The 24,177-nt window shown below is 44.9% G+C and overlaps 1 protein-coding gene across 1 annotated transcript in view; it reads left to right on the forward strand.

Annotated features, from left to right (window-relative positions):
• Positions 1–24,177, forward strand: part of LOC138589442 (cadherin-4-like) — a 257,011-nt gene that overhangs the window by 137,836 nt on the left and 94,998 nt on the right. The gene's annotated exons all lie outside the window — the stretch shown is intronic.

Below are 24,177 nucleotides of genomic sequence, written 5' to 3' on the forward strand. Positions count from 1 at the left end.
TTTATTATAGATGTATGGTGCAATGACTGAGTAGAAAAAATACTGAGTAGAGAAAACCAAAACAGAAATGCTGGAAAAATCTTCCACATGGATGAGCGTTATAGACAGGTGACAGACTTGTTTTTCTGAGTTGAAGGTGTAAAATATAACCGAAATGAGGACACGTGGGAGTATTGTCAGCCATAACATTATTACCACCTGCCTCATATTGTGTTGCTCCCCCGCTGGCCGCCAAAACAGCCCCGACCCATTGAGGCATGGACTCTACTAGACGTCTGAAGGTGTGCTGAAGTATCTGGCACCAAGACGTGAGCAGCAGATCCTTTAAGTCCTGTAAGTTGCGAGGTGGGGCCTCCATGGATCAGACTTGTTTTGTCCAGCACGTCTCACAGATGCTCGGTTGGAGTGAGATCTAGGGAATTTGGAGGCCAAGTCAACACCTTGAACTCGTCATGTTCCTCAACCCACTCCTGAACCATTGCTGCAGTGTGGCAGGGCGCATCGTCCTGCTGAAAGAGGCCACAGCCATTAGGGAATACTGTTTACATGAAGGGGTGTCCTTGGTCTGTAACAATGTTGAGGTAGGTGGTATGCGTCAAAGTAACATCCACATGAATGGCAAGGTTTCCCAGTTCTGACACCTTTCTGTCAGAACCAGCGTTCACGTGTTCAGCAGTTTGAGCTTCAGTGGCTCTTCTTTTGGATCAGACCACACTGACCAGCCTTCAATCCCCACGAGCATCAATGAGTCTTGGTCGCCCACGACCCTGTCGCTGGTTCCCTGGTTTTCCTTCCTTGGACCACCACTGCAGACCGGGAACACCCCACAAGAGCTGCAGTTTTTGTGATGCTCTGACCCAGTCGTCGAGCCATCACAATTTGGCCCTTGTCAAAGTCTCTCACATCCTTACGCTCGCCCATTTTTCCTGTCCCAAAATACCAGAGAAGATTACACTTCTGTTATCACCTCATGCATAGTATTTGGTATGCAGTGTTGAATTTGTTAATATAGCATTTCCTATTTAATGTTTGAGCAATCAACATCAAGAGAAGCCTGCACTGCTGCGATGACATCAGTTTCTTTGGTTAATAAATAAAAGACTGCGCAACCAATTTTTTTTAATATGACATTTGCATTCACAGTCGACACCATGACCACCCCGCATTTTGTGAAATCATACACTTAATACAGTACGGATCAAAAGGTTTTCATTCAAGATGCAGTAATGACTGTCAGTTTGTGCAAAACCCAGCTGTTTATCATTGAACTTGCAAGGCTTTCAAACTCTGACAAATGGAGGTGGTCGTTCTGCCGAGAGAGAGCAGAGGAGCGGCCCGAGGCAGAACGTTCACCTTCGACACGGAGAATCTATTATCTTAACTTCGGCATGTGTGCCACTCGTAGCATACATCTCATGCTTAACTGAAGGCAGGCAGGCAGCAGAGCGGCTTATTAGAGCCCATTCTGTTCTTCTGATGGATCCGGGGTGGACTGGGAAAAGCAGGAGGTTGTGTTCGCTGTTAGATGTGATTTAGACAATTAATGTAGAAAGTGTTATCCATTTAAGATGATTCGATTCCACACCTCTGTCCCCCTGCCTTTTTACTGACACTGGATTGATTTGAAAGGAGTTGATCGACAGAGGAAAATGGCAAACAGTATGTAGTACAAGCAGTGTGCTGTATAGCTGTCAGCTACTAATAAAGCTGAAGGACACTCAGCTCTGTATTGTTGTAACCAGTCTAATCTGATGATTTCTTTCACTATCGTCCAAAGTAAGCAGTGTGCTTTGCCCAAAATAGGATTCCACAGTCTTTATCTACTTAATCGCAGTCCACTCATTATTTGCACACTGTAAGGCGATAGCAAACAGCGCAGTCGGCTGTAGATATCCAAAAGTGTGTTGGCTTAACTAAGCTGCACTAATGAACGTTTTTGTACTGTGTTTGACAGTTTGAACATCTCTACACTGATGTTCACGTGTCATGCTCCTAGTGTCGAGACTTTTCACTTCACCATCAGCTCTCAGCGCTTTCCTAACCTTGGTTTTGGTGGAAGCAGGCGATAAAAGGCAACCAAATCTACTGCAGTCTTCCTTTCCAGCACCACAAAACAGACCAGGTTAAAAGACAGGGTAGATATTGAACTTTTAGTTATCAAATGGCCACAGTGAAGTATTCTAGATGCCAAAATAGGCATATCAGGAAAGAACATATCAATGCTACATTTATAGCAATCACTGCCTGGCCCAAACAAAAGTCGGGCACTCTAGTATTTCGTTGGACCTCCTTTAGCTTTGGTTCCAGCACGCATTTGCTGTGGCATCATTTTGATAAGCTCATGCAATGTCACAACATTTACTTCCGTCCAGAGTTGCATACATTTTTCGCAAAGATCTTGAAGATGACGGCCGCTGCGTAAAGTCTTCTCCAGCACATCCCAGAGATTCTCAGTGGGGTTAAGGTCTGGACTCTGAGGTGGCCAATCCATGTGTGATTTCTCATGCTCCCTGAACCGCTCTTTCACAATCTGAGCCCGATAATTCGTGGAATTGTTATCTTGGAATATGCTCATGCCATCGGGGAAGAAAAAATTAATTGATGGGAAAACCTGGTCATTAGTCAGCTGACCAACTGAAGCAACCCCAGATCATAACACTGCCCCCACATGCTTGTACGGTAGGCATCAGGCATGATGGGTGCGTCACTTCATTTTTTACATTTTAGTGATCTCTGATCACGATCATTCAAGATTTTTTTCCGACCACATTTCTTCCTTTAATATGATGGTTTTAGTAGCTTCAGCAATCTCCTGGGTGTTTTTCTTTGATTGATGCAGGCCAAAATTTTCAGCGTTCTGAAACAGAGTAACGTCTTTTCCACGACCACCGGATGTCTTCCAAACTGGTTGTTGATACTTACTGCATCAGTTAGGGTTAAATAACTTGTTGCAAGCTGAAACATATTAATCACTGTACATATCCAATGGAAGGCTCTTACCTATTTGCTTAGTTAAATCCAGGTGGTGACTTTCTTTTGGACAGGCAGTGTATATGAGGAGGTCTTTGAATACGCAGATTTAATAATTGTTGAATAAGTGGGCAGCTGCGGCTCAGAGGAGGAGCGGGTCGCCCTACAATTGGAAGGTTGGCGGTTCAATTCCCAACCCCAACAGTCTGCACGCGAACATATCCCCGGGCAAGATACTGAATCCCAAATTGCTCCTGGAAACATAGCCTTTGGTGTTTGAGTGATTAGTAATTCAGTTACCTTGCATGGCACTAAATTAGTGTGTAAAAGCATGTAGTGTGAAAGGGCCTTGAGTGGTCTGAAGAGGTCTCGAAAGGTGCTATGTTAGAGCTGCCAATAAACCATTTCACATTTAAGTGATTTGAAACAAAAATATACTTTGTAAGGATCTTAAAGTGGATTACGATGTATTTTCTACCCAAAGAAAAATCTTTGTATTATTCGTTATCTATGCTTTTATTTCTAATAATTATTTCTGTCTCGTTTCAAAAAGAAAAAAAGAGATGGAGAGAGCAGGAGGAAAGGAACAGAGAGGGAGAGAACAACAAACAGCAGATAGAAGAAGGGATAAAAGATACAAGGCAACTAGATGGACACACACACACAAAACACACACGACACAAACACGCAGACACTCGCACTACTGCACCAAAAGTGTTGCTAAAATACACACATTTCATCCCCTCTCTGCTTTAATCCCCAGATTCAACATGTTTGAATCCATCACTTCTTCCCAGCACATCATCTGCTCTAATCTCTCTGTAATTGCATTTTGGTTCTACACACACAAACAGACACACAAACTCGGCACACAAACACAGGTTTTAGCACCTACATCTGAGGAAATCCCACTGCCCTAAGAGGCGCAGGGAACAGAGGTGTTTTTTGGATTATGGTGTGCGTGCTGTCTGTAAGAGTAATCTCAGCTCCTGCGAAGGGAAGGAGCCACGAAGGAGGAGAGCATATCCCTGATATCCGAGACACACGGCCACACTGGACCTAACCACTGCCACCTCACACTGTACGCTAACAGAGCAATCCCTGGATAGATCCGAGCAGCCCTGGAGATCCGTCTGCTCACATCTATTTTCCCTCTCACACACACAAACCCTTGTCCATCAGACTGGTGTCATGTTTCAGGATGTCAGCATTTATCAGGCCAGGGGCAGACATAAGTGTCCGTAGAGGAATGTGCGGTGGCCTGTCAGCACAGTTGGATCAGTCAGTATTGATCCCCAGCACTCCATGACTCAAACTGCAGTCTTCAACCACTATCTTTTGTTACCAGCGTCCTGAGAGAGCTCGGGATATACATCAAGATGGCACCGAACAAAGCAAATCTGATTGTGTTTTCGTCATGCACCTTGTTTGCAACACTCTCAGGGTTATACGTGTCGCCCAGGTGAAATGTGTGTTGCTTTATCAGCTCTTTTCAAAAGTTTGCAGCCCAAACAAGACGTGTATCTAAAACTCTGCATGGCAACAGTGAAACGATCATGATGTCAGAAGTAGCACTGTGGAAATTAATCAATTCTTCCAAATAATTAATTGCTTATTAAATAGAGGGAACATAATAAGATTGAAAAAGCCACAAAATTCCAATCCACCAGAATAGAGGAAATAATTAATGCAGAACAGAGAAAAATTTAATTAACTTGTGTGTGAAATAAAGGAAATCAAGCAAACACATTTTTATTAAAGCAGATATTTTTACTCTCCCTCTGTAGAGGGGACGGCTGCTTTTGCGACCGAGCTAAAGCGGCGCCCCTGATCAATTTCATCAGAGGTGTACTGAAATATTCTACTGAAGTAGAAGTACTGTTACTTGACTGAAATTGTACAAAAGTAAAAGGAGCTCACTAAAGTTACTTTCCCACCACGCAGATTTTTGTAATAAACATTATTTTCCAAGCTTACCTTACTCATGCATCATGTGAACTGAAAAGGAAGAGAGGGAATGATTGCACAGTTGGAGCAATGTAAAGGTTTATGTAGTTAAAGTGAGTGTTCCACCTAATGCCATAAATAGCTTCATAAAGCAGGGTTATAAAAGCTTATTGTGTAATTGGCTAATTAAATTGAAACTTTATTTTCAAACCTGGAACTTAATTTGCTGTATGTCAAAGAGAAAGATCCTCCGTTTAACCAGAAACAGCAGTTACATAGCTCTCTTCACAGCCACCAGACTCCATTGACAAAATCAGTCATTTTAACCTCGCAGAACACGGGAGTTGCTGATGGTCTACCGCTGCCTCTATCGGTTAGTTAGCTTGTGTTATTGTGTGGTGTTTTAAATGGTTAGTTCGGTTGCGCACTAACGTATGTAACAACGTTTAACAAGGCAGCAGTAGACCAGCAAGTCCCGTGTCTTGCGAGCTTAAATGACTGTTTTTGTTAATGGAGTCTGGAGGCTTTGCAGGGAGCGATCTAACGGCTGCTTCTGGTCAAACGGAAAACTTCAGCGGTGCGCGACACTTTGATCTGATTGGCCTGTTTTTGATGCGATGCATTTGATTGGTCCAAGTCAGTTTTTCTTTCGAGCTTGCGATAGATATATATATTACTCAATAACGAATGGATGTACAAAAGTAGCGAATTACTTCACGTAAAAGTAAGTAAAATAAAAAGTAAAATAACATTTCTAGGTGATCGTCGATACTTGATAAAACAGTTTTCATTAAATCTGTGTGTGTGTATGCATATGAGAGAGGGAGGGGAGAGAGAGGGCGAAGAGAAATCCTGCTGAGGCGGCGTTTGTCAGGTAAATGGTGACGATGACAGCAATAAAATGGAGATACTAATGGTCATGAAGGCAATAAACGAGTGTGTGAAGTGGCCTTCCCAGCAGACTTGGGGGTTGAGGTGATGTTAGGACTAACTGCTTCAGAATGGTTATGGCTGTCATTACAACGCCTCTGCATCTCTAACAAGGATTATTGTACAGAAAAGGACGACCCAGGAGACACTTAAATCTGAGTGTGTGTGTATGTGTGTGTGTGTACAGTAAGTATCTGCATTCGAGTGTGTTTTATGTAGTAGAATCAAAGCCTATGAGCTGCTATGTGTTTTATGTGTCTGCAGTGCTCTGTGCTTCTCACTGAGCGCTCCCCGTAGTGTGTTTAAAACCGACAGCGCAGAGGAGAAAGCCTGCGAGCGATGTGTGCTAAAAGTACATGTCATCTTCAATAAATGATGACAGAGTTCACAGGTCTACAACTGCATCCTGTTCCCTGTTCCCACAGCAGGCAACAGCATTATGTAGCACACAAGAGAGCCTCCTCACAACAGCCACGAAACATAACTCCTATTCACGCAGAGGTGCTTTGAATGCATCACCGATGTTACGGTCGGGGGTTCAAACTGTGCTCTCTTCGCCAAATGTCTGTGGGGTCTGTTCGGTGGGCTAGATGTGCTCTCGCAAATCCGTCACAAGTCACACACACACTATTCAGAGTGACGTTTGTCAGTTTTCGGAGCGGGGGCTGAGCACGCCGGAGAGTTAATCTGGTGGGAGGAGCGGAGCAGGCATGTGAGGCAGGAGATAGCCACCTCTGGGCTGACAGAGCCGATGTCAGCGCTGTCATCTCTATCTCCGCTTTTTTGTAGCGCCGGATAGCTTGTGTACTCTGGAAAAGCCCAAATACAGATACACAGGCACACACGGGGGGGCGGGAGGACACATGATGGGAACCCAAAAATATTCAGGCACACTCTCTCACCATCTCCATTTTTTACAAACGCACACAGTCATATATGCACACGCACACAGCAGAAAAACCTGCTCATACACATGGGCCTTACTTAAACCCATTTTGTGGTTCATTCCAATTTATATGGACTATTAAGCTCGTTGGCTAAATGTACGCATGAGGCAGGAGCTGCGTATCCGTCCGTCTCCCACCAGGACTGTGATTCATTTCACTTCCTGCGGCCTGCTCCTATCTGCTCTTGTTTACTTTCCTGCCCATCTGATAGCATCTGGACAGGAGGCAGACTTAATTGTTTTAGTGTAGCCTGTAATTCTTCTGGCTCCTGAGATCCGGTTCGAGGACAATTTAAGAATGAATGAGAGCTTTCGTCTCTCCAATTAATCTCTATTCATGTGATGTAGATGGAACAGACCGCAGCTGCTTGCCTGTCTTTGAAGATAGAGAGCAGATAGTGGCTTTACTGATACGAGGCTACTGTATGTCTTCTCTAAGACGAGCAGATATCTGTGCCTCTTTGTGATTGGTGAACATTATTCAGATAAGATACAACACAAATATATATTATGATCTATAAAAAATGGAAATGACGGCTTGTTAGATATCTGGCTACAGCGATTAGTTGATTAATTGATTAGTCGAGAAACATGAAGCCAAACAGCCGTTTCGATTAATCAATTACTTGCAAGAAAAAACGCAAAAAAGTCCAACCTGTTATTTTTGGGAATACGCTCCAGTTTTTAATCATCTCAAAGTGAATGTTTTTTGAGTGTTGACTGTTGATTGAACAAAACAAGAAAATAAAGACACCCCTTTTGGCTCTTGTATCTTCTAATTAGCGTGTTTACAATTACTATTTTAGAGGCTAAATGATCTGAAAAATAATCAGAGGGCTTCATAGTCTGATTAATTGGCTGACTGCATTTTAAAGTGTTATTTTTTTTATCTCTTATACGATCAGGAGTCCACGTGATGCAAACACATATACACACACACATCGACCCCCTGCCACTCTCCGCTTTGAGAGTAAATGCGGCACCATGTTTGCTGTAGCGATACTGATGAGTCGATCCGCGCCTACCGCTGCGCGCTCCTCCTTTCTCAGCTCCGCGTTCAGGGTTTAACAGGGGTGGACTCCGGGGCAGCGGTACAGGGGAGAAGGGGAATCACGGGCTCCTCCATCATCTGGTTTACCTCTCGGCGTCTCTCCACAGGCTGCGCACTCTGAATAATGATGCACCACTACCTCCCACTGATTACACTCCCCACACAGTAACCCGCTGATGGACCACACATCTCCCCCCGTCTATATGCAGCCTCCACTGCAGCACTCCTCAACTTATCCCATGATTTTCTGCTCCCTCTGCCCGTTGTTTTCAGTGTCCGTTTAGACTTTCCCTTTAACAAGATCATTGCGTCAGAACATCAGGAATTTGTTTTATACCTTGTTCATCTTGTCCCAACTCTACTCCAAGCCTTAGGCTCGCCCCCTCCAGAAGTCCAAGAGATAGCATTTTGATCCTTCGTTATGGGCTCATTCTTAATCTTTCAGTTGCTATGTGTGTGAGGCAGAGGTAAGACTCTGGCTCTATTCCCTATGTCCAGAGGGTTTGTCAGTGACGGCTCTATTCTGAATTACCCCAAGTGTCCTCAAGCCCTCAGAGAGACTCCGCAAGTGCTGGATTCTCCCTCTTCCCTAAAGCAGCCAAAGCACATTCCCATCCCTATTCCTTGAGGGCAATGGCAGCAGACGAAGAGGTACCTTCCTACTTGTAGCTACTGTTGCGTGCACACCGAGTGTTTGTGGGAATAGGTGTTTTCACTCAAAGAGAAGAGCTCCGCTGGGACCATCTTCAAGTTTTGCCAGTCGTAATTGGTACTTAAGTCTGGAGTGCTGCTTAGCAACATTAATTGGGGAACAGTCTCTGTTGGCTCAGCCATGGCATTTTATGAGAAGGATGGCATAAATGTTGGGTTTTTGTATATTTTATCTGTCTTGTCGTTGCTTGTTTGATGCCTTTTTTTTTGGATTGATTTGTGATCTGTTTTACACGATTTTTATGTCATAGTTTCTGAGAGAGCTAAAGGACCATACCCTGTGGCTGCATCGGCTAAGGCTGTATGCATATGTATTATTACTGTTCACCATGCTTGACCTGCATCGAAGGTAGCCAGTGGTTTTCCATTTCTTTCCCCATAGGAGGAAAATCTCCTCACAGATACTTGGGGGAGGCTGTGGCTCAGTGGTAGAGCCGGTCGTCTCTCAATCAGAAGGTTGGCGGTTCAATTCCTGCTGCTACTGTTACATGTCGTAGTGTCCTTGAGCGAGACACTGAACCCCCAAAGGCTTAGCCGTCAGGTATGAATGGGCATAGATCTGATTGGAGATTGGCACTTGGGCCTTTGTCATCAGTGAGTGAATGGGTGAATGTGACATGTAGTGTAAACGCAGCTTTAAGTGGTTGGAAGACTAGAAAAGCGCTATATAAGTACAGCCCATTTACCATTTACTAGCCAAACAACTTTGCCAGTTGTACCTTTTATTTTTTCTCTGTTTTTAATGTCAACACAACAAAGCTTTGCATGAACCTTCAGAGTGACAAAACAAAGCTTATTTAGCGTCCCAACTACCAGATCTCATGGAGTTCATTGGCTTTGGGAGCTTACAACGCTTGGGTGGCTGTGGCTCAGTGGTAGAGTCAGTCGGGATTTCGTCTCTGACAGCTACAGTCACATGTCAGAGTGACCCTGGGCATGCATAGATCCTGATTGGAAATTGGCACGTGGGCCTTCACCATCGGTGTGTGACAGGGTGAATGTGACAGTAGAGTAAAGGTGCTTCGAGTGGTCGGAACACAAGAAATGCACTTAATAAGTACAGTCCATTTTCTATTTAACACAAATTGGAGATTTGGACCCACCGCTTCCTCCGTAATGACAAATCGTGATCCAAATTTCCGGCATCTTTTAACCATTCAAATTTATGTATTGAAAAATGGTGCCGTTTAGACCTGAGACGGAAAGAAACATCTCAGTACTATAATAGTCAACCAAAATGATCAGCAGGTGGCAGGGCGAGGAAAATACTCCCTCGTCAATCTTTTAAATTGGCAGCCTTTTTTCAGCAGAAATAAACTAAGAACTGCTGTCGGGCTTATCAAGTTTGGGTCCCGACCAAAAGTGACCACAGATTTAGACCCTATCTGTGAAATATCTTTCCAGCCTCACATACTCCAGTGTCTCTTCATCATAAAACAGCCTCGCCTTCGACCGGCACATCTTCCTTACAACCAATCACTAAATCTTTATTTAGTGATGGAGCTGATGTCTAATCCTGTTGTCTGCCATATCACTTTGAATTTGCCCCTTACCTCCTTTCCCCTGCAGCACTTTCATGTAGTAGTCGCAGCCTATCGTCTCCTATGCAACACATCAGTATCCTGGACGATAACAAGAAATAGCCATTTGGCTTAAATCGATGTGGCGGCCTCTCCTCCCCCCTTCTCTTTTCACACAAGCTCAACATTTACGGCAGCATAAACAAAAGTGCTGTTTTCATTCCGCGTCCCGCTGTGAAGCAGCTGAATGGACAGATCAATGATCGTATGAAAGCCGTTTATACTTTCTGCTCCCATTGTGTGTAAGTGTGTGTGTGTTTCTGTCCTTCTCTTCATACTTGTGTGTGTGTATGTGTGTGTGTGTGGAAGCTCATCCTTTCAAGTGTATCGACAGTTTGTGTTGCACCCAGTAATTATGGCACAAAGATACACTCATTATGTCTCTGTAAGTGTGCGCCACAGCTCTAACCCACTGTGAAGGGAAAAAAGCAGATTAAGCGAGCAAAATACACAAAAACAAATGAGCACACAAATTAGGCTTCTACAGTTTTTTTTTATTGTTATTCAATATTTTCATTTAAGTGTGAAAAAACAATTAAATGTGATTGGGGACTTGCTTGTTTGCTAATGCAATTTAATTTATAATAGACTGGGGTGCAAAAGGGCTTTTCAACTTATATCGCTTTTGTAGAAACCTCCCAGAGAGGTTTGAAGCCACAGGCCAGCAGAGTTAAAACTGCATGAGAACAGAATGGTGCTTTTTCTTTTTCTATTTCTGCTTAATGAAAAGCCTCACTTTTCAGTTCAATTTACTGCAGCACCAAAACAAGTGGGCTGAAAGAGAAAAACCAATGAAAAGAAAGTTATCTTTGTGTGTGTGTGTGTGTGTGCGTGAGTGCGGATGTTGTCTGCAGTGCTCGGGGCATTAATCACCCACAATCCTCCCTCACCTCTGACCCTGCCTTTTAATTGCATCCGTACCTCCTGCTCCGCTCCTGCCTCCTGCTGTTCCTCTCACCTTCCTCCTCAGATTCCCCCCCCCGTGTGGCTAAAGTGTCGACTGGACTTAAAGGAGATGATATCGAACACGCTGAGGACTTTTTTACCTGTTTATGTTCCCCTACCTGTTTTTTCACTGTCGCCCTGTTTTCTATTTATTCCACTCTCTGTTTCCAAACAACGTCGCTGTCCGACAGCTTTTCCGGTTGAAAATGATGTTCTCTTTTTTAATAAGTCCCGTCTGCCATTTTTAGTATGTCTGGTCTCTTCTGATGAGAAACCGAAGGAAACAAATAAACAGACTTGTTTCTGTTCACTGCATTAATAGTCACTTTGCCTTTCACATTGTCCAAATGATTGATTGCAAATAATTTCAGCGTTCTTTGTCTCTCTTTTTCTCTGAAAACAGATAACAAATACTCAATAACTGAGTGTAGCACATCTAGATGCTTCCATTTATGTAATGTGTATGAAAGTACGGTTGTACGGTGGCGCAGCGGTTAGCGCTGACGCCTCAGAAGGTTCCTAGTTGGAATCCCAGTTCGGACTAAGTGGGCCCTTCTGTGTGGAGTACCCTCCAGGTACTCCGGCTTCCTCCCACAGTCCAAAGACACACTCGTTAGGTTAATTGGCGACTCTGAATTGCCCCTTAGGTGTGGGTGTGAGCGTGAATGGATGCCTGTCTCTATGGGCGTTTTCACATTAGGCATGATTGCTTCGTACTGTACCCCAGTATGGTTACCCCCCCTCTCCTCTCCCTCGCCGGTCCGATTTCATTCCATACCCGAGTACACTTGCGGTAGGACTCCGAAAGAGAAGGTGGCGGTAATGCACCTCAAAACAAGGAGAAGAAGAAGAGTCTCATCAACTACAGAACATTGTTTATGTTGTCGTTCCAGAAAAGTGTGCGAAACGCATGATCCCAAGCCCATACAATGGAGCACAACCGTACTCAAGACCACCTTTTCAAGTGGACCAGGGGCACGGATCAACAAACCGTGCCCGAGTATGGTATAGGTGTATTTGGATCCGGGCCTGGGTCCCTAATGTGAAAGCCCCCTATGTGTCAGCCCTGTGATTGACAAGCGATCAGTCCATGGTGTACCCCGCCTCTCGCCCAATGCTCAGCCCCCCGGCAACCCTTAGCAGGTATAGATAAGCGGTAAGCGATACAGATAATGGATGGATGTATAAAAGCGATGTGAGTTATACACACTTTAACACAATTGAACATGGGGAGCAGATTCTGTTCAACAGAAGAGGTGTTCAACATCTCTCGCAAACATAATCATGCACTACTGCAAGAAAGGTGCTCATCCCTCCAGAGGAGACATTTATGGTGCAGGTCTGATGTACCGACAGAGCCTGACAAGAGAACCTCCATGAATAAAGGCGCAAGTATTTCAATAAGAATAAATATTCTACCTCCGTTGTAAGTTTGCACACTTTGAAAATCCGAAGTTGGTTGCAGCAAGAGGCAACATGTATTATGAGTGAAGCTTTTGTATAAGTATTTCTTTTATGGAGAGTAGTGTATGGAAGCTTGTATGCAGTCAGTGGCTTCGCTCCCAGGCACACAGGTGCCAAAAGCTGCGGCAGAGAGCTTGTTCTTGCAGAAGCAGACAATGCAGCCTCCATCCTTGATTCTAGCCTAAGCTGCAGTACGTAGCGTCTGGGACCCAACGACCCAGACAATACTGCCGCCTCACAGTGTCAGATCTGATCTGCATGTGATTGACAGGAGACACACGAATGTTCAAGCTTGTTTATACTTTGCTGCTGAGCTCAATAAATGGTTGATCAGTGTTCTGCACCGTATTATAAACGCAGAACAGGAGCTGCTTGTTGACTAGTTCAGTTCCAATTACAGTGTCAGGGGCCTTCAGGCAAGGGTCACGTAACAAAACGAACGGCAGTGATTTACAGCATGGAGACGATGCAAAATTGCATCTCGGCACGCAGACGGGGCCCCAGGGCTGTCTGACCCCAGGAGCGGGTCGTTAGATCCAAACCAGTCCGAGAAAATGTAACGGAACTAATAATGACGGATCCTACTGACCTCAAGCCCTCAGCCGCGCCAGCGAGAGCAAAGAGAGATGACTTAGCCTTGACTCAAATGGTCAGCCATGGAGAATGTTTCAATATACAGCCAGCCTCCTAATGAGCAGCCTAATGAGGCACTGACAGGGCTTTTGTCTCTGGCTGTGCTGTTGTCAGTGATCGCCTGTGACAGAGGGAGAAGACCCAATGACTCAGGGAGACACTTGCCAAAAAACTCTGTGATTTATCGAACGATAAACTTTCCTCCTCTTAATCTTGGCTTCATTATTCATATCAGCCGCTCGCGTGATACGAAGTATGACTCAGTCATTGAACCTGATGTATGTAAGAATCATTCATACGGGCGCGTTGTGCTGTTGTCTCATGCAAAGTAGGCATCTCCATCCCCGCTGACACTGTTATTGTGCTCTGTTGTCACAGATCTAATTATGTGTTTCCAAAGCTTTGCACTTTATGATTTTTCTCCCAGCTTATCATTTTTTTTTGCCCCCCTTTCCTCACGGTTGCGTGACTGTACCATTAAGTGTTGTCTTCACTGGTTTAGTCGTAACCAAGCATCTACCGGGTATCTTGTGCACAGTGGGCGTTCACAGCCACAAATCACGTTCCAGCAGGACCGAAAATAAATTAGGCTCATGCGAACCCGTGGAGAACACATTTAGTATTTGCTCTGCGTTTGTTTGTTTGTTTGTTTGTCTGATGTTAAACAGCAGAGATAATTAGCACCAATCGATGCTTTGATGGTTTCATTTGGGTAACTTTGCACAGTTCAAAATCACAGTGCTAATAACAAATGCAGGTTTCTGTGCTTTGTTTTCCTCACAGCGGTCAAGGCCAGCTCACTGGGGTCCACGTATTAAAACAGAGTGTAAGAATTGCCTTAAAATACTACATGATCTCGGAGGGCAAATTCTCTCTTTGCAGTAATTGCAAACAGCTTCCTCTCGCTGCGGTGGAGATGGAGAGAAGCGGTTGAGGTTTCTGACCGCTGACACTCCTGACACGACGTGAAAGCTCTCTTAGCCTGTTAGCTGTGTTTGTTGTAATCAAACTGCTGGATCAAATGCTTTCTCTCCTGTCCGCGGCCGACGCCTTGAGACTTGAGAAGCGCACGCTCCGTGGCGTACCGTTAGCTCACAACCACATCGCCTCTCTTCCATCATACCGTCCTGCCACCTCCCTCCTCCTTCATGTGCCAAAAGACAGAGCTTTAGGCCGGGGCTGACAAAACGGCGTCATTATCTTAGCGTTAGCGCCTGCCCACGCTCTGCCTCTCATTCATTTCACAGCTAGCCTCCTGGCCCCAGAGGGAGAGATAGATCATGTGGGCGAGAAAGAGAGAGCAATCGGAAGAGAGGTCTCTTTGTCTGTGAGTCTACCCTTTCCCACTTGTTCCCCCTTCCCTCTCCGCTCTCGTCCCCATCTACTGCTCCCTCATGGTTTACCGAAATGCATGATGCCATTATGAGGACTCCCGCAAGCACTGAAAGAAGCAAAAGGGGGAAAAGAATCAGCGTGACAGAAAGAAGGTTAAGCTCACCTAGTAGCTAAGTTAGAAAGGAGACTGTTGGAGTCTGTGAAGTGGCGGAGATTTTCAAACTAATATGGCGTGTGCTATTATTTATGATGCTTCGCACAGTCACTGTAATCACTCACTTCTTAGCTCAGGGTTGCTTCCTCGCTGAGTGACGCCAAAAAAGGTTCATCGACAGAATCATCAAAACACAACGCTGTATTTTTATGCTTTCTAAAAAGAACTTTAAATGTGAGCGGAAACATTTAGTGAGACAAATCCAGAGGAGCGATTGTCACCAAAGAGTCGCTGGAGGAAGCGTGAGCAGGAATGAGAAAGGACAGGGCACAGCAGCAGCAGCAGCCCTTTAAATCCAGCGGTGGAGTCTGAATCATTTGCTCTTTAATGACAATCATAAGTCATTGTGCAGTTGTAATGTGTTCCACATTAACAGTGTGGGAGCTGGCTGTGGCTCATCTGTGCCTAATGCGCTATAGCTACAGGCTAAGAGCTCTCATCAAACACTGTTCAACTATCACTTCCTCCTCTTCAAGTCTTTTGTTTACTTTGTGTTGTTCTCACGCCCACGCGGCAACGAAACTTTGAAAGGCCCATGACACGTCTCGCTGCGTATGGTTTCTGCTCCAAGTCTCTTGAGACTTCAGTTACCTATATTTAGCCATTAGAGGTTATATTTGCTCATTATTTTTTGAGAGCAGCGCGGCGAAGTCTCACTTGTCAGCGAGCAGATCGCCTTCGGATGCTAATGAGGTGATCCTGAGGCCATGTCTATAGGCCATATCCCGGGAAAGTGTCATCCAGGTGCAAACCATTGTGCTTACGCTCGACTGAAGGCATCCAAAGTCTAGGAATAGAAGCGGCACAGGTGAGGCTTTGCAACCAGGCAGAGCCGAGAATGAGAGGAGTTGTTTGTGTCAAAGGGGCTATAGCTAATGATGGATAGGCTTGGGTAGAATGCTAGCATGTGCAGATTGGGCTAGGTCAATCGAGTTATTGAAAAACATGCACATTTTTCCTTCTGCCTGCACACAAATTAAATTTGAACAATAATCAAATTAAAGCTCGTAGCAACTGGTTGCACTGGTTCCTCCACACGAGTATAAAACCCACACTCCTCCAACCCTGACCATGTTTCACCCACACCATCCCCCGGTTCAGTCCTCCCCCCAGGGTTAAAGAACCACCCCTTCACTCTCTCCATGCTTGTTTGCCCGAAGCGTGCAAGGATTAGCTAAAGCGATTATCACAAGCTTTTGCAGTTTTGTGAAGATGAATCATGGTAATGCTACACAGCCCAGCGCCTCATGCATTCCTAAACCCCCTCTACTTGGTTTGTGATTTTCCAAACTCACGAGGAGCCAGTTGTCTTGTTCCCCGCTAAGCCAGGTGCAGGTGAGTCAACTGTAGCCAAGTTGGCAGCTTATCACAAGCACGTGTGTGTACACACTTGTCTGGTCGCTCACACGTACAGCACATGTCCGCAGGGATTCAGTCATATAGCGGCATGAATATAAAGCACTTTTACACAGTGCATAAATCAAAGGACAGCTTGACAAGCTAATGTTCAAAGTATTGTTTCACATCTCTTGACTTTTAATACATTACAGCTTTGTCATAACATGTTTGACTCTGTTTCACTCAGTCAAACGGAGCTGTCACACACCCTATGGGGACAACCTGCCTTTGGCAATTTTTGACTTTGCTACAATGCTGTACATCACGGGAGCGTGTTTGCCTAGAGGCTTTCTGACTTTTAACTGCCGTATGCTTTTCTAGTGTTATGAGTGCTTTGATTGCAAATGACCGGACTAAATGTTTCCCCAGCCGTTAATGTAAAACTTTATATTCCGTTTCCTCTGGGTCTTCTTCCTACAGTATTCTCCCTCCTTCTTTTTCCTTTGCTCATAGTTGCAGCTACACATTAGCGCGTCTCCTGCAGATGGTGTGGTCTAATTGTGCAGACTTTTTGCTGTTCCGCAGCCTCCCCTCCCTCCTCCATGCCCTCTTCCAGGCTGAACAGATGATCACGGCCTCTGGTTTCTCTCCCCAGCCCAAAAGACTCCTGAGGATGTTCTCATTAACAGGACTTGTCAGAGCAACCTGCTAGCACTGCTAATTTATTTTCCCCCCACACAAAACATACCAAAATCAGACCGCAAACACACACACACACACACACACGCACACTGATGCACATGTGCTTGTTTATGTTCATATGCCTCACACAGGCACACTCGCCCACCTCACATAAAAGCCCACCCATAGACACACACCACATGGCCTCTTCAGTCGAGCTCCAGGGCCTTCCCCTGCTAGATTGCACAACAATTAGCTGCAATGAAGGTTAGTGCCGCTTCTCAGACAGACTGACGAATGATAAATGTGCATTTGTTTGCAGAGCATATGTGTTTGTTTGTGTGTACTGGAGGATTTGTTTTTTGGAGGTATGAAAGAGGGTGGGCTGCTACACTGCTGTCTGTGTTTGTACCTTTGGGAGCCCTTCTCTGCCAGCCTCTCTCAGCCCCCAGCTTCTGTGATTCTCTCTCCATGCCGTGTGTGTGTGTGTGTGTGTGTGTGTGTGTGTGTGTGCACGTTTTTCAAAGCGAGTCCAAGGGTGTTTGCCAGTGTATAGGTGTTACCTGACAGGCTCGTCATATCACCGCGCACCTTATCAACAGATGCAGCAAAGCGTTCCTGTATTTCACACTTTCACCCGCAGGAGATATTTTTTGGACCGTTCATCGTGTGTGTGTGTGCGCACAAGCACACACACATTCATGTACACACACCAACACAGAACAACCACAAGGCCCGGCCACTCTTTGGGCTACACCTTGTTATTGTTTAAAGGCCCTAACACCGATTTGGCTGACACTTTTAAGACCCATCAGTCACCCCGCTTGTTCAGCCCCCCGAAAGGCTCAGTGCTGCTACATTATAGCAAAACATCATGTACTAACACATCATATGACACACATGCCCTCAGGAAGACGGTGGTAGTAATCATCAGTGACTAATGTTTCTCCTTTAGCTCGCTCTATGACACTATGCTCTAGCTTAGTAGCATACACAATCCTATTTGCACACATGGATGCACCCAAACACACGCGTTAGCTCATAGTATCTTACCACATTAAGAGGTATTCGTTGTGGATGTCAATGCTTCTTCAGGCCTTTATTCTTGTGCCATTCATGTGATCGCATGGAACCCTGTGAATATCAGATTTGGCACATAATGGAAGACGACTTGGATTCAAGAATGAACTGGTTAGAATTTAAAGGTCAAACTGTGACCTTACATGCGTTCCATTCTCGGTTTCTCTGCAACGCCTCAAAAATATTTTCCTTTAGACAACAGTTAGTTCCGACCAAGTAATCTGATTGGACAAGAGGCATTCCACGAGTGGCCAATATAAGCGGTGTCCCAATCCAGGGGCTGCAGCCTTCAAAGGCCGTATTTTATGTCTGGTTGCGGCACGTCGAAAACTGTCCCAATTCGAGGCCTCCTCCATATGCGGCCGACAAACGCGTCCCCCTTTTCTGCGGACGTGGAGGATGCACCTGATCCTTAAGAGGCCCGACATATCCCAAGATTCATTGTGTGCCAATTCAAACAAGATGATGGACTCTTAAGCAGCCGAGGAATAAACGTTTAAATGTAAACGTTTTTGGTTTCAACTCAATCGAATAGTTAGCATTACACATGTTTAAAAATAAAACAAAAGGGCCCTAGAAACAAATTATCTTTAAAATAATAAGTTACGTGACGTTAGTTATGCTGGCTAGTTAGCCTACTAGATACCTGTTGCTAGGCAACAGGAGTGGCGTTTTTGTGACGCAACAGTAAGGGCGGGAACAGCTGGTGATGCACACAGGAAATCCTCCGTAGTCCAGACCGTCTCATTTCAGTTTGGCTTTAACGGTCTGCGCAGGCTATGAATGGAGCATCCTCTGTAGACTGCCTCGGACTGGGACACAGCTATAGAGAACAACATCACTGGGACTTTTCACTCTGTGTATCACTCCGCCTCAGCCACGTCTTCTGAGTACTGTTAATTAACGTTACAGCAGACCGTGTGTGTCTACATTAATTGAGCTGGTACCTCTGAATCACACAGCAGACTCTTCTTTCACTGGTTAATGATACATTAAACAGATGAATGTACATGATAAAGCAGCTGATCTGTGGTAACCTGTAGACACACAGTGCAGGAGAATGTTTGGGTTGCTTGGCAACCAAAGTCCACTCTCAGTTAAGTTTTGGAGCTAGTTCAGATGGTGAAACAAAAAATAATCTGTTGTTGATAATTACTTTTTACTTCTCTTTGCTGCTTGAATAACTGTTTAAAAGCAATATCACACTCGAGGTCGACCTGCGGCCTCGTGCCTACGACCCAATCACAGCTGTGATGATATTCAGTACATCACTCCCTCTCATTTGATATTGCTTAAACATTCTGTTAGAGCTCCAGTGTTTAATGTCTGCCTTCTTTTGGCCTTGTTTTGTTTTAAGGGTAACGTATTCTTTCAAACACTCTGAATTTACAAAGTCATCTCCTGATCCTTCCAAAGTAACACTAATGAATGTAAACCGCAACTCAACGTGTTGCCAAAGGCGTACAACCTTGAGACGTAAATGCTTGTTTTTCTTCTTAAACTGTCTGAGTGCATTCTGAGTTAGTCTGTAAATTCAGTGGGAATAGGGATGAGGGGAAGAGTGAGATTATGGTGATTAAAAAATGAATGATTGCTCTCTACATATTGGAAACACTACTTCCAGCATTTACACCGAACTGTTGGCACTGAATGTAAACCATGTGGTGAGGAGTCCTCCACAGATCCTTGGGAAACCGGACTAGTTTTTCAGCTGACCTAAGAACGACAGACAACGGCTCATTCTCCATTAATATATCAATGTAGGCTGTTATCCATTCCTTCTGAAGTGTAAGTGTAACAGCAGTGTTTGATCCACTTCATACTAAAGAACTTGGAAATCAATAAACAGCTATTCAATTTTAAATACAAAGCAAAGATGTGTGCAGACATATTTCACAGTGTGTCGGTTCTTCCGCTCTGGCCGCTTGCTGAACTTTCGGCTGAGTTCGTATCTCAGTGAAACTTCAGACCCACTAATTGCATGGTTCAGCCATTATAGTCCGCCGTCAGCCTCCGGATTTCAGGGATCACAGCCCGATGGCTATCTTTCAAGGGAGGGAAAAAAAAAAAGGAGTTATATAACCTCGAACTGAAAACCGTGTTCCTTATCCTCCATACAGATTGTGTAATTACATGTATGTTTTTCCACGGTTTAAAGGCTGGAGGGATTTCTCTGGTTTATGCTCTGACCCCGACAATTGGAAAAACACAACCTTTTGTTAAAGTTTTGATGGAGAGATGTTGATTAGATTTGAGAAATACAGCCTCTATTTCCTCCAGCAGTTGGGGAAAGCAATTTTGTGCTGTTTGCTTCCTTGGGGAAGCTTGAGAAAACAATATGAAAATGATTTCTTTTTCTTTACAACAAGCATATTTGATGCTCGCAGGCAAACACTGAAATAAAGGCAAAGTTGAAGCCTTTGCTTTTTATGGCCTCTGCTAAGCTGCCTTTTTCATACTCGTCTATCTGCATTTTCCCTCTTGTTCTCCAGTGTGACAGAGTATAAAGAGATGCAGTGGTTGATGTAGTGGACTGGAGACTCCAGTGGATGCTGCACGAGTTTGACAGGAAAGGACACACTAACATAGGCGTGCTGACCTTCTAATGACTCTCCTGCATGAGTGGCACCTGATCTCTGTGGTCTCTTGAGGATCGACAGAGCAGACAAAAGCGGTGGAATAAGGTTTGCAAAATTTGAATGCATGAAAGCACAAATTCTGCACAGCCCGACTTGATGCAAACGTCTGACAGCAGCAGTCCCTCTCAGAGTAAACTTCATACTCTCAGACACTTCTTCTTCTACAGTTTTACTCCAACCGCAACACCACCATCATCTTTCACCCTCAAGCGGCAACAGCAGTCGTGCAGACGCCGGACCATGTTACACAAACACGCACATTCTGACCTCAGTCTGCTGCACTCTTAAGGCCTGCTGGTCAGACTTCATCAGATCTCTCGCTACGGGCCTTCAGGCAGACAGAAGTGCTACGAAATCTGTACGCTAACCTCGACTGTATGTATCATATCCATCGTGGAATTTGTCGGCTATTGATCCAGAAGACAAGCTGAAGAAACCAGAGTTTGCGTCCCCGGCCGCCTTTCACAACCACGGCCAGACGAGGTAAAAGGCCAGTGGACTACAGGGAGAGAAGGCGGGAGCTGAGGGATATGTGCCGCAGTTTGCTGTGTAAATACGACTAAACTATCCAGAACAGACAAGCTGCTGCAAAAAGAAAGTTGAGGAAGTTTGTGCTTGTTTCATTCTGCTGTTATTTCCGCTCCTTTTTTCTACAAAGGGGCTTTTCTCTTCCTGGAAGAGGCTTTATTCTGCCTGATCCTCTCTCTCTCTCTCTGCCTACTCTCCTAATCACCACTAAAGCCAGCCCTAATTGCCAAAAGACGTGTTCTCTCTACTTTTCTCCTTCTCTCGTTTTCTTGCTTTCTTGCTCTCTTCCTGTCTGTCTTTCAGGACAAGAAGAAAGGAAGTGGATTTTAATGAATCAGAATAAACAACTTTTTGGTTATAGGGACATAAACGGGAGTTTTAGCTTCATCATGATCGTTACAGGAAACCGTGCACTTAGATAGATCGATATTTTTCATGTTGGAGTCGTATTTTTATGAAAGTATTATTTAGTAATTCTTCAGGCGTGTTCGTACACTGCTAATTTTCCCCGTCTCTGTTGTTTTTATGAGCCCTTGGTGATAAAAGCAGTCCCACACTGTGACTGTTTGGAGTCCTGATACCGGCTCAGGCAGCCGTTCAGCTCCCCTCGCTGGGAGAGATGGTGAAGAATTGATGAAGGCCAATCAGGCACTTCTGTGCTTGTTTAGAGGAATACTAATCAGTCATTAGAGAGATGCTGATCAGTCAGAAACAATGTCTTTGTGGCTGCTCTCTTTGAATACGTGCGTGAACGTGCACGTGTGTCCTTGTGCTTTATTGATTAGCGGGTTTGTGCAGGCACGTTCGCGGCTGCAGTACAGGAGGGACGCGGTTATAAATCATATTCCCACTTCTATCAGCTTGTAGACTACATGCTTTTGCAAGTTCCTTCCTACTGTAGTGAAGATTAGAAAATCCCACCCCCGCTGTGTCTCTCACCTTCCTGCAGCTTTGGAAATGTCAAATAACCGTGGAGGTTCTCCTGCTTCTGATAAACTGCTCCCTGAAAATCTACTACTGATGTTTACAGGCAAATTTCCCAACACACACACGAACCTTAAAAGCTGAACACAAAGTAGCTGTACGGGCGAACAGTATTACAGCCTGTAACTAGCCTATAGTGTTCATGCCAAGTCAAGCAGCTCTGAGATCAGCCAGCCTGTTAACAAAAGTTGCCCCCCTTCGATGAGTAACCAGAAGCGGTTGCAGCAGCAGCCCCTTGATTAGCCGTCCAACAGCGCGTCGGCTCTGCCAAGAGACGATCTTGATGGTCAGGTAGGCTAATTATTACATTCCACACAATGTTTTACCCTCATTTTAGAAGCGTGGACCTCAAGAAACACTGCAGGAGCTTCGCTGTGAAGCTGGCAAGTGATATAACTGTGCTATTTGAATTAAAAAACACCACAACACCACACCAAAGCACTTAAAATAAACCAAAGTTACCTTATTTTATATATCACCCAATCCATATTAAAGACAAGTCCATGCACAGCATCTTTTTAATTGGTGTTTAACTGTTGCTGACGTGGTTAAATACAACCACAGATGTTCTGAGGAGGCGTACGACCTCCACACTTGCAGGAGTGCCCCCAGATTTACACAGCAGCGCGCACACACACACACTGCTATAACCGTCTCTTGTGTTTGCCTCCAGTCTTCCCTTCTATCTCAGCCTTGTCTCATTTATTCAGTTAAAGTTTGATGCAGAGCGTCAGTAAGACAGATCATCCAGCAAACCTACGGAGGAGTTTAAGGCTACAAAAGTTGTGCCAAACACAATCTACAGCCTAATATTTCATGCTAACATTGTTTGGATTCTCACCCAGAGAAAGCGGAGCGGTGAAGTAATGGGTATCGGTGTTCAACCAAACACAACACAAGAGTAAAGCTGCTTAATTTTACATAAGACACCACAGGCCATCCATATCCAGGACACACGCAAGTCTACAATCGCTGTATGGTCTGCTGCAGCGGTGCAGCGTGGCTGTATAAGCAGGGAAAGGTCAGAGACAGAACAGGAAGTGAGGAACAATTAAAATGCTGCATGACTGAAATTCAGATGCCTCGAATGAGAGCTTTATTTTGAAAAAATGTTTTCTCCCTCTCACTAGTTCTATATTTCCAAACCGAACAAAGCCTCCTTCAGCATCTCTCAGCGCCGAAGTAGAAAGTGGAATGACAAACTTTGTGATGAACGTGAGCCATCACTTTTCTTCCAGCGGGAACTTAAAAGACTCTAACCTCATTAGAAGTGTTGTTTTTTTTTTAATTTCCCGTACCTTTGTAGTTGACTGCAGTTCAGTCTCTTAATTTCCCAAGTGCATGTGGACATGAACTGCAGTAAAAACATAAAACAGTCTTATAATTGAAGCAATGCAAGCAGGTTTAAAGAGCCATGCTAATACATTAGCTTTGCTTTGATGCATATTTGAATGAAGAGCTGTTAGTTCTGTGTTGTATCTGATACATTTGTGCGCCACTTTATGAACTACCTCGGATTATTTTCATGGAAGGACATTAAAATATCGTATTTTGTTTCTGTGTTTTGGCTCTGCGCTCTTGTTTTGATGCTCACACAGAGTTTGAATCGTCTTTGTGTCTCTCTGTAACACGAGCCAGTCACCGCTGTCCTCCGTTTGTAGGGTCCTGGACACGATGCAGGGATGAGCCGCGATTGGCTTCAATAAAAAACGCTCCCTGATGGGCTTCTAACATGCTTTAAACACCCTTCCATCACAACTTTGTTCCTCTTTCATAGTCTGTCAGTAGTGGACAGTGGGCCTGGCTCTGTTTAGCCGCAGAGGGCCCAGCCCACTGTAGAGATCCTCTCCTCTCTGATTAGACGGCACACTCCCCACGGTGCCTCTGATCAGCCGCCATACTCGCCCCTCACCATCCATCTCTCCACGCCACTCTCTGTTTCCTTCTCTCCGAGCTCCGCCGCTCTCCCTTTGTCGCTCTCTTGCTCCCTCTATCTCTCCTCCCTCGTTCTATCCATCCATCCATCTGTCCCGATCTCTCGGGAGGCCAGCCCAATTAACCTGTTTAAACAGCCATCTGAGCATCCCATCCATTCCAATGTGGCTGTGTGAGAGAGAGCCAGTTCGCCGAGCCAGGAGCCCAATGCCAGGCCCCCATCCGCTGCCCTCCCCAGCCTCCACCTCCACCTCAGCTCCCACTCC

Source organism: Semicossyphus pulcher, unplaced genomic scaffold (genome assembly GCF_022749685.1).
Source record: "Semicossyphus pulcher isolate SPU_LCO1_2020_fin unplaced genomic scaffold, fSemPul1.0.p SCAF_13, whole genome shotgun sequence".
NCBI classification, from domain to species: Eukaryota; Metazoa; Chordata; class Actinopteri; order Labriformes; family Labridae; genus Semicossyphus; species Semicossyphus pulcher.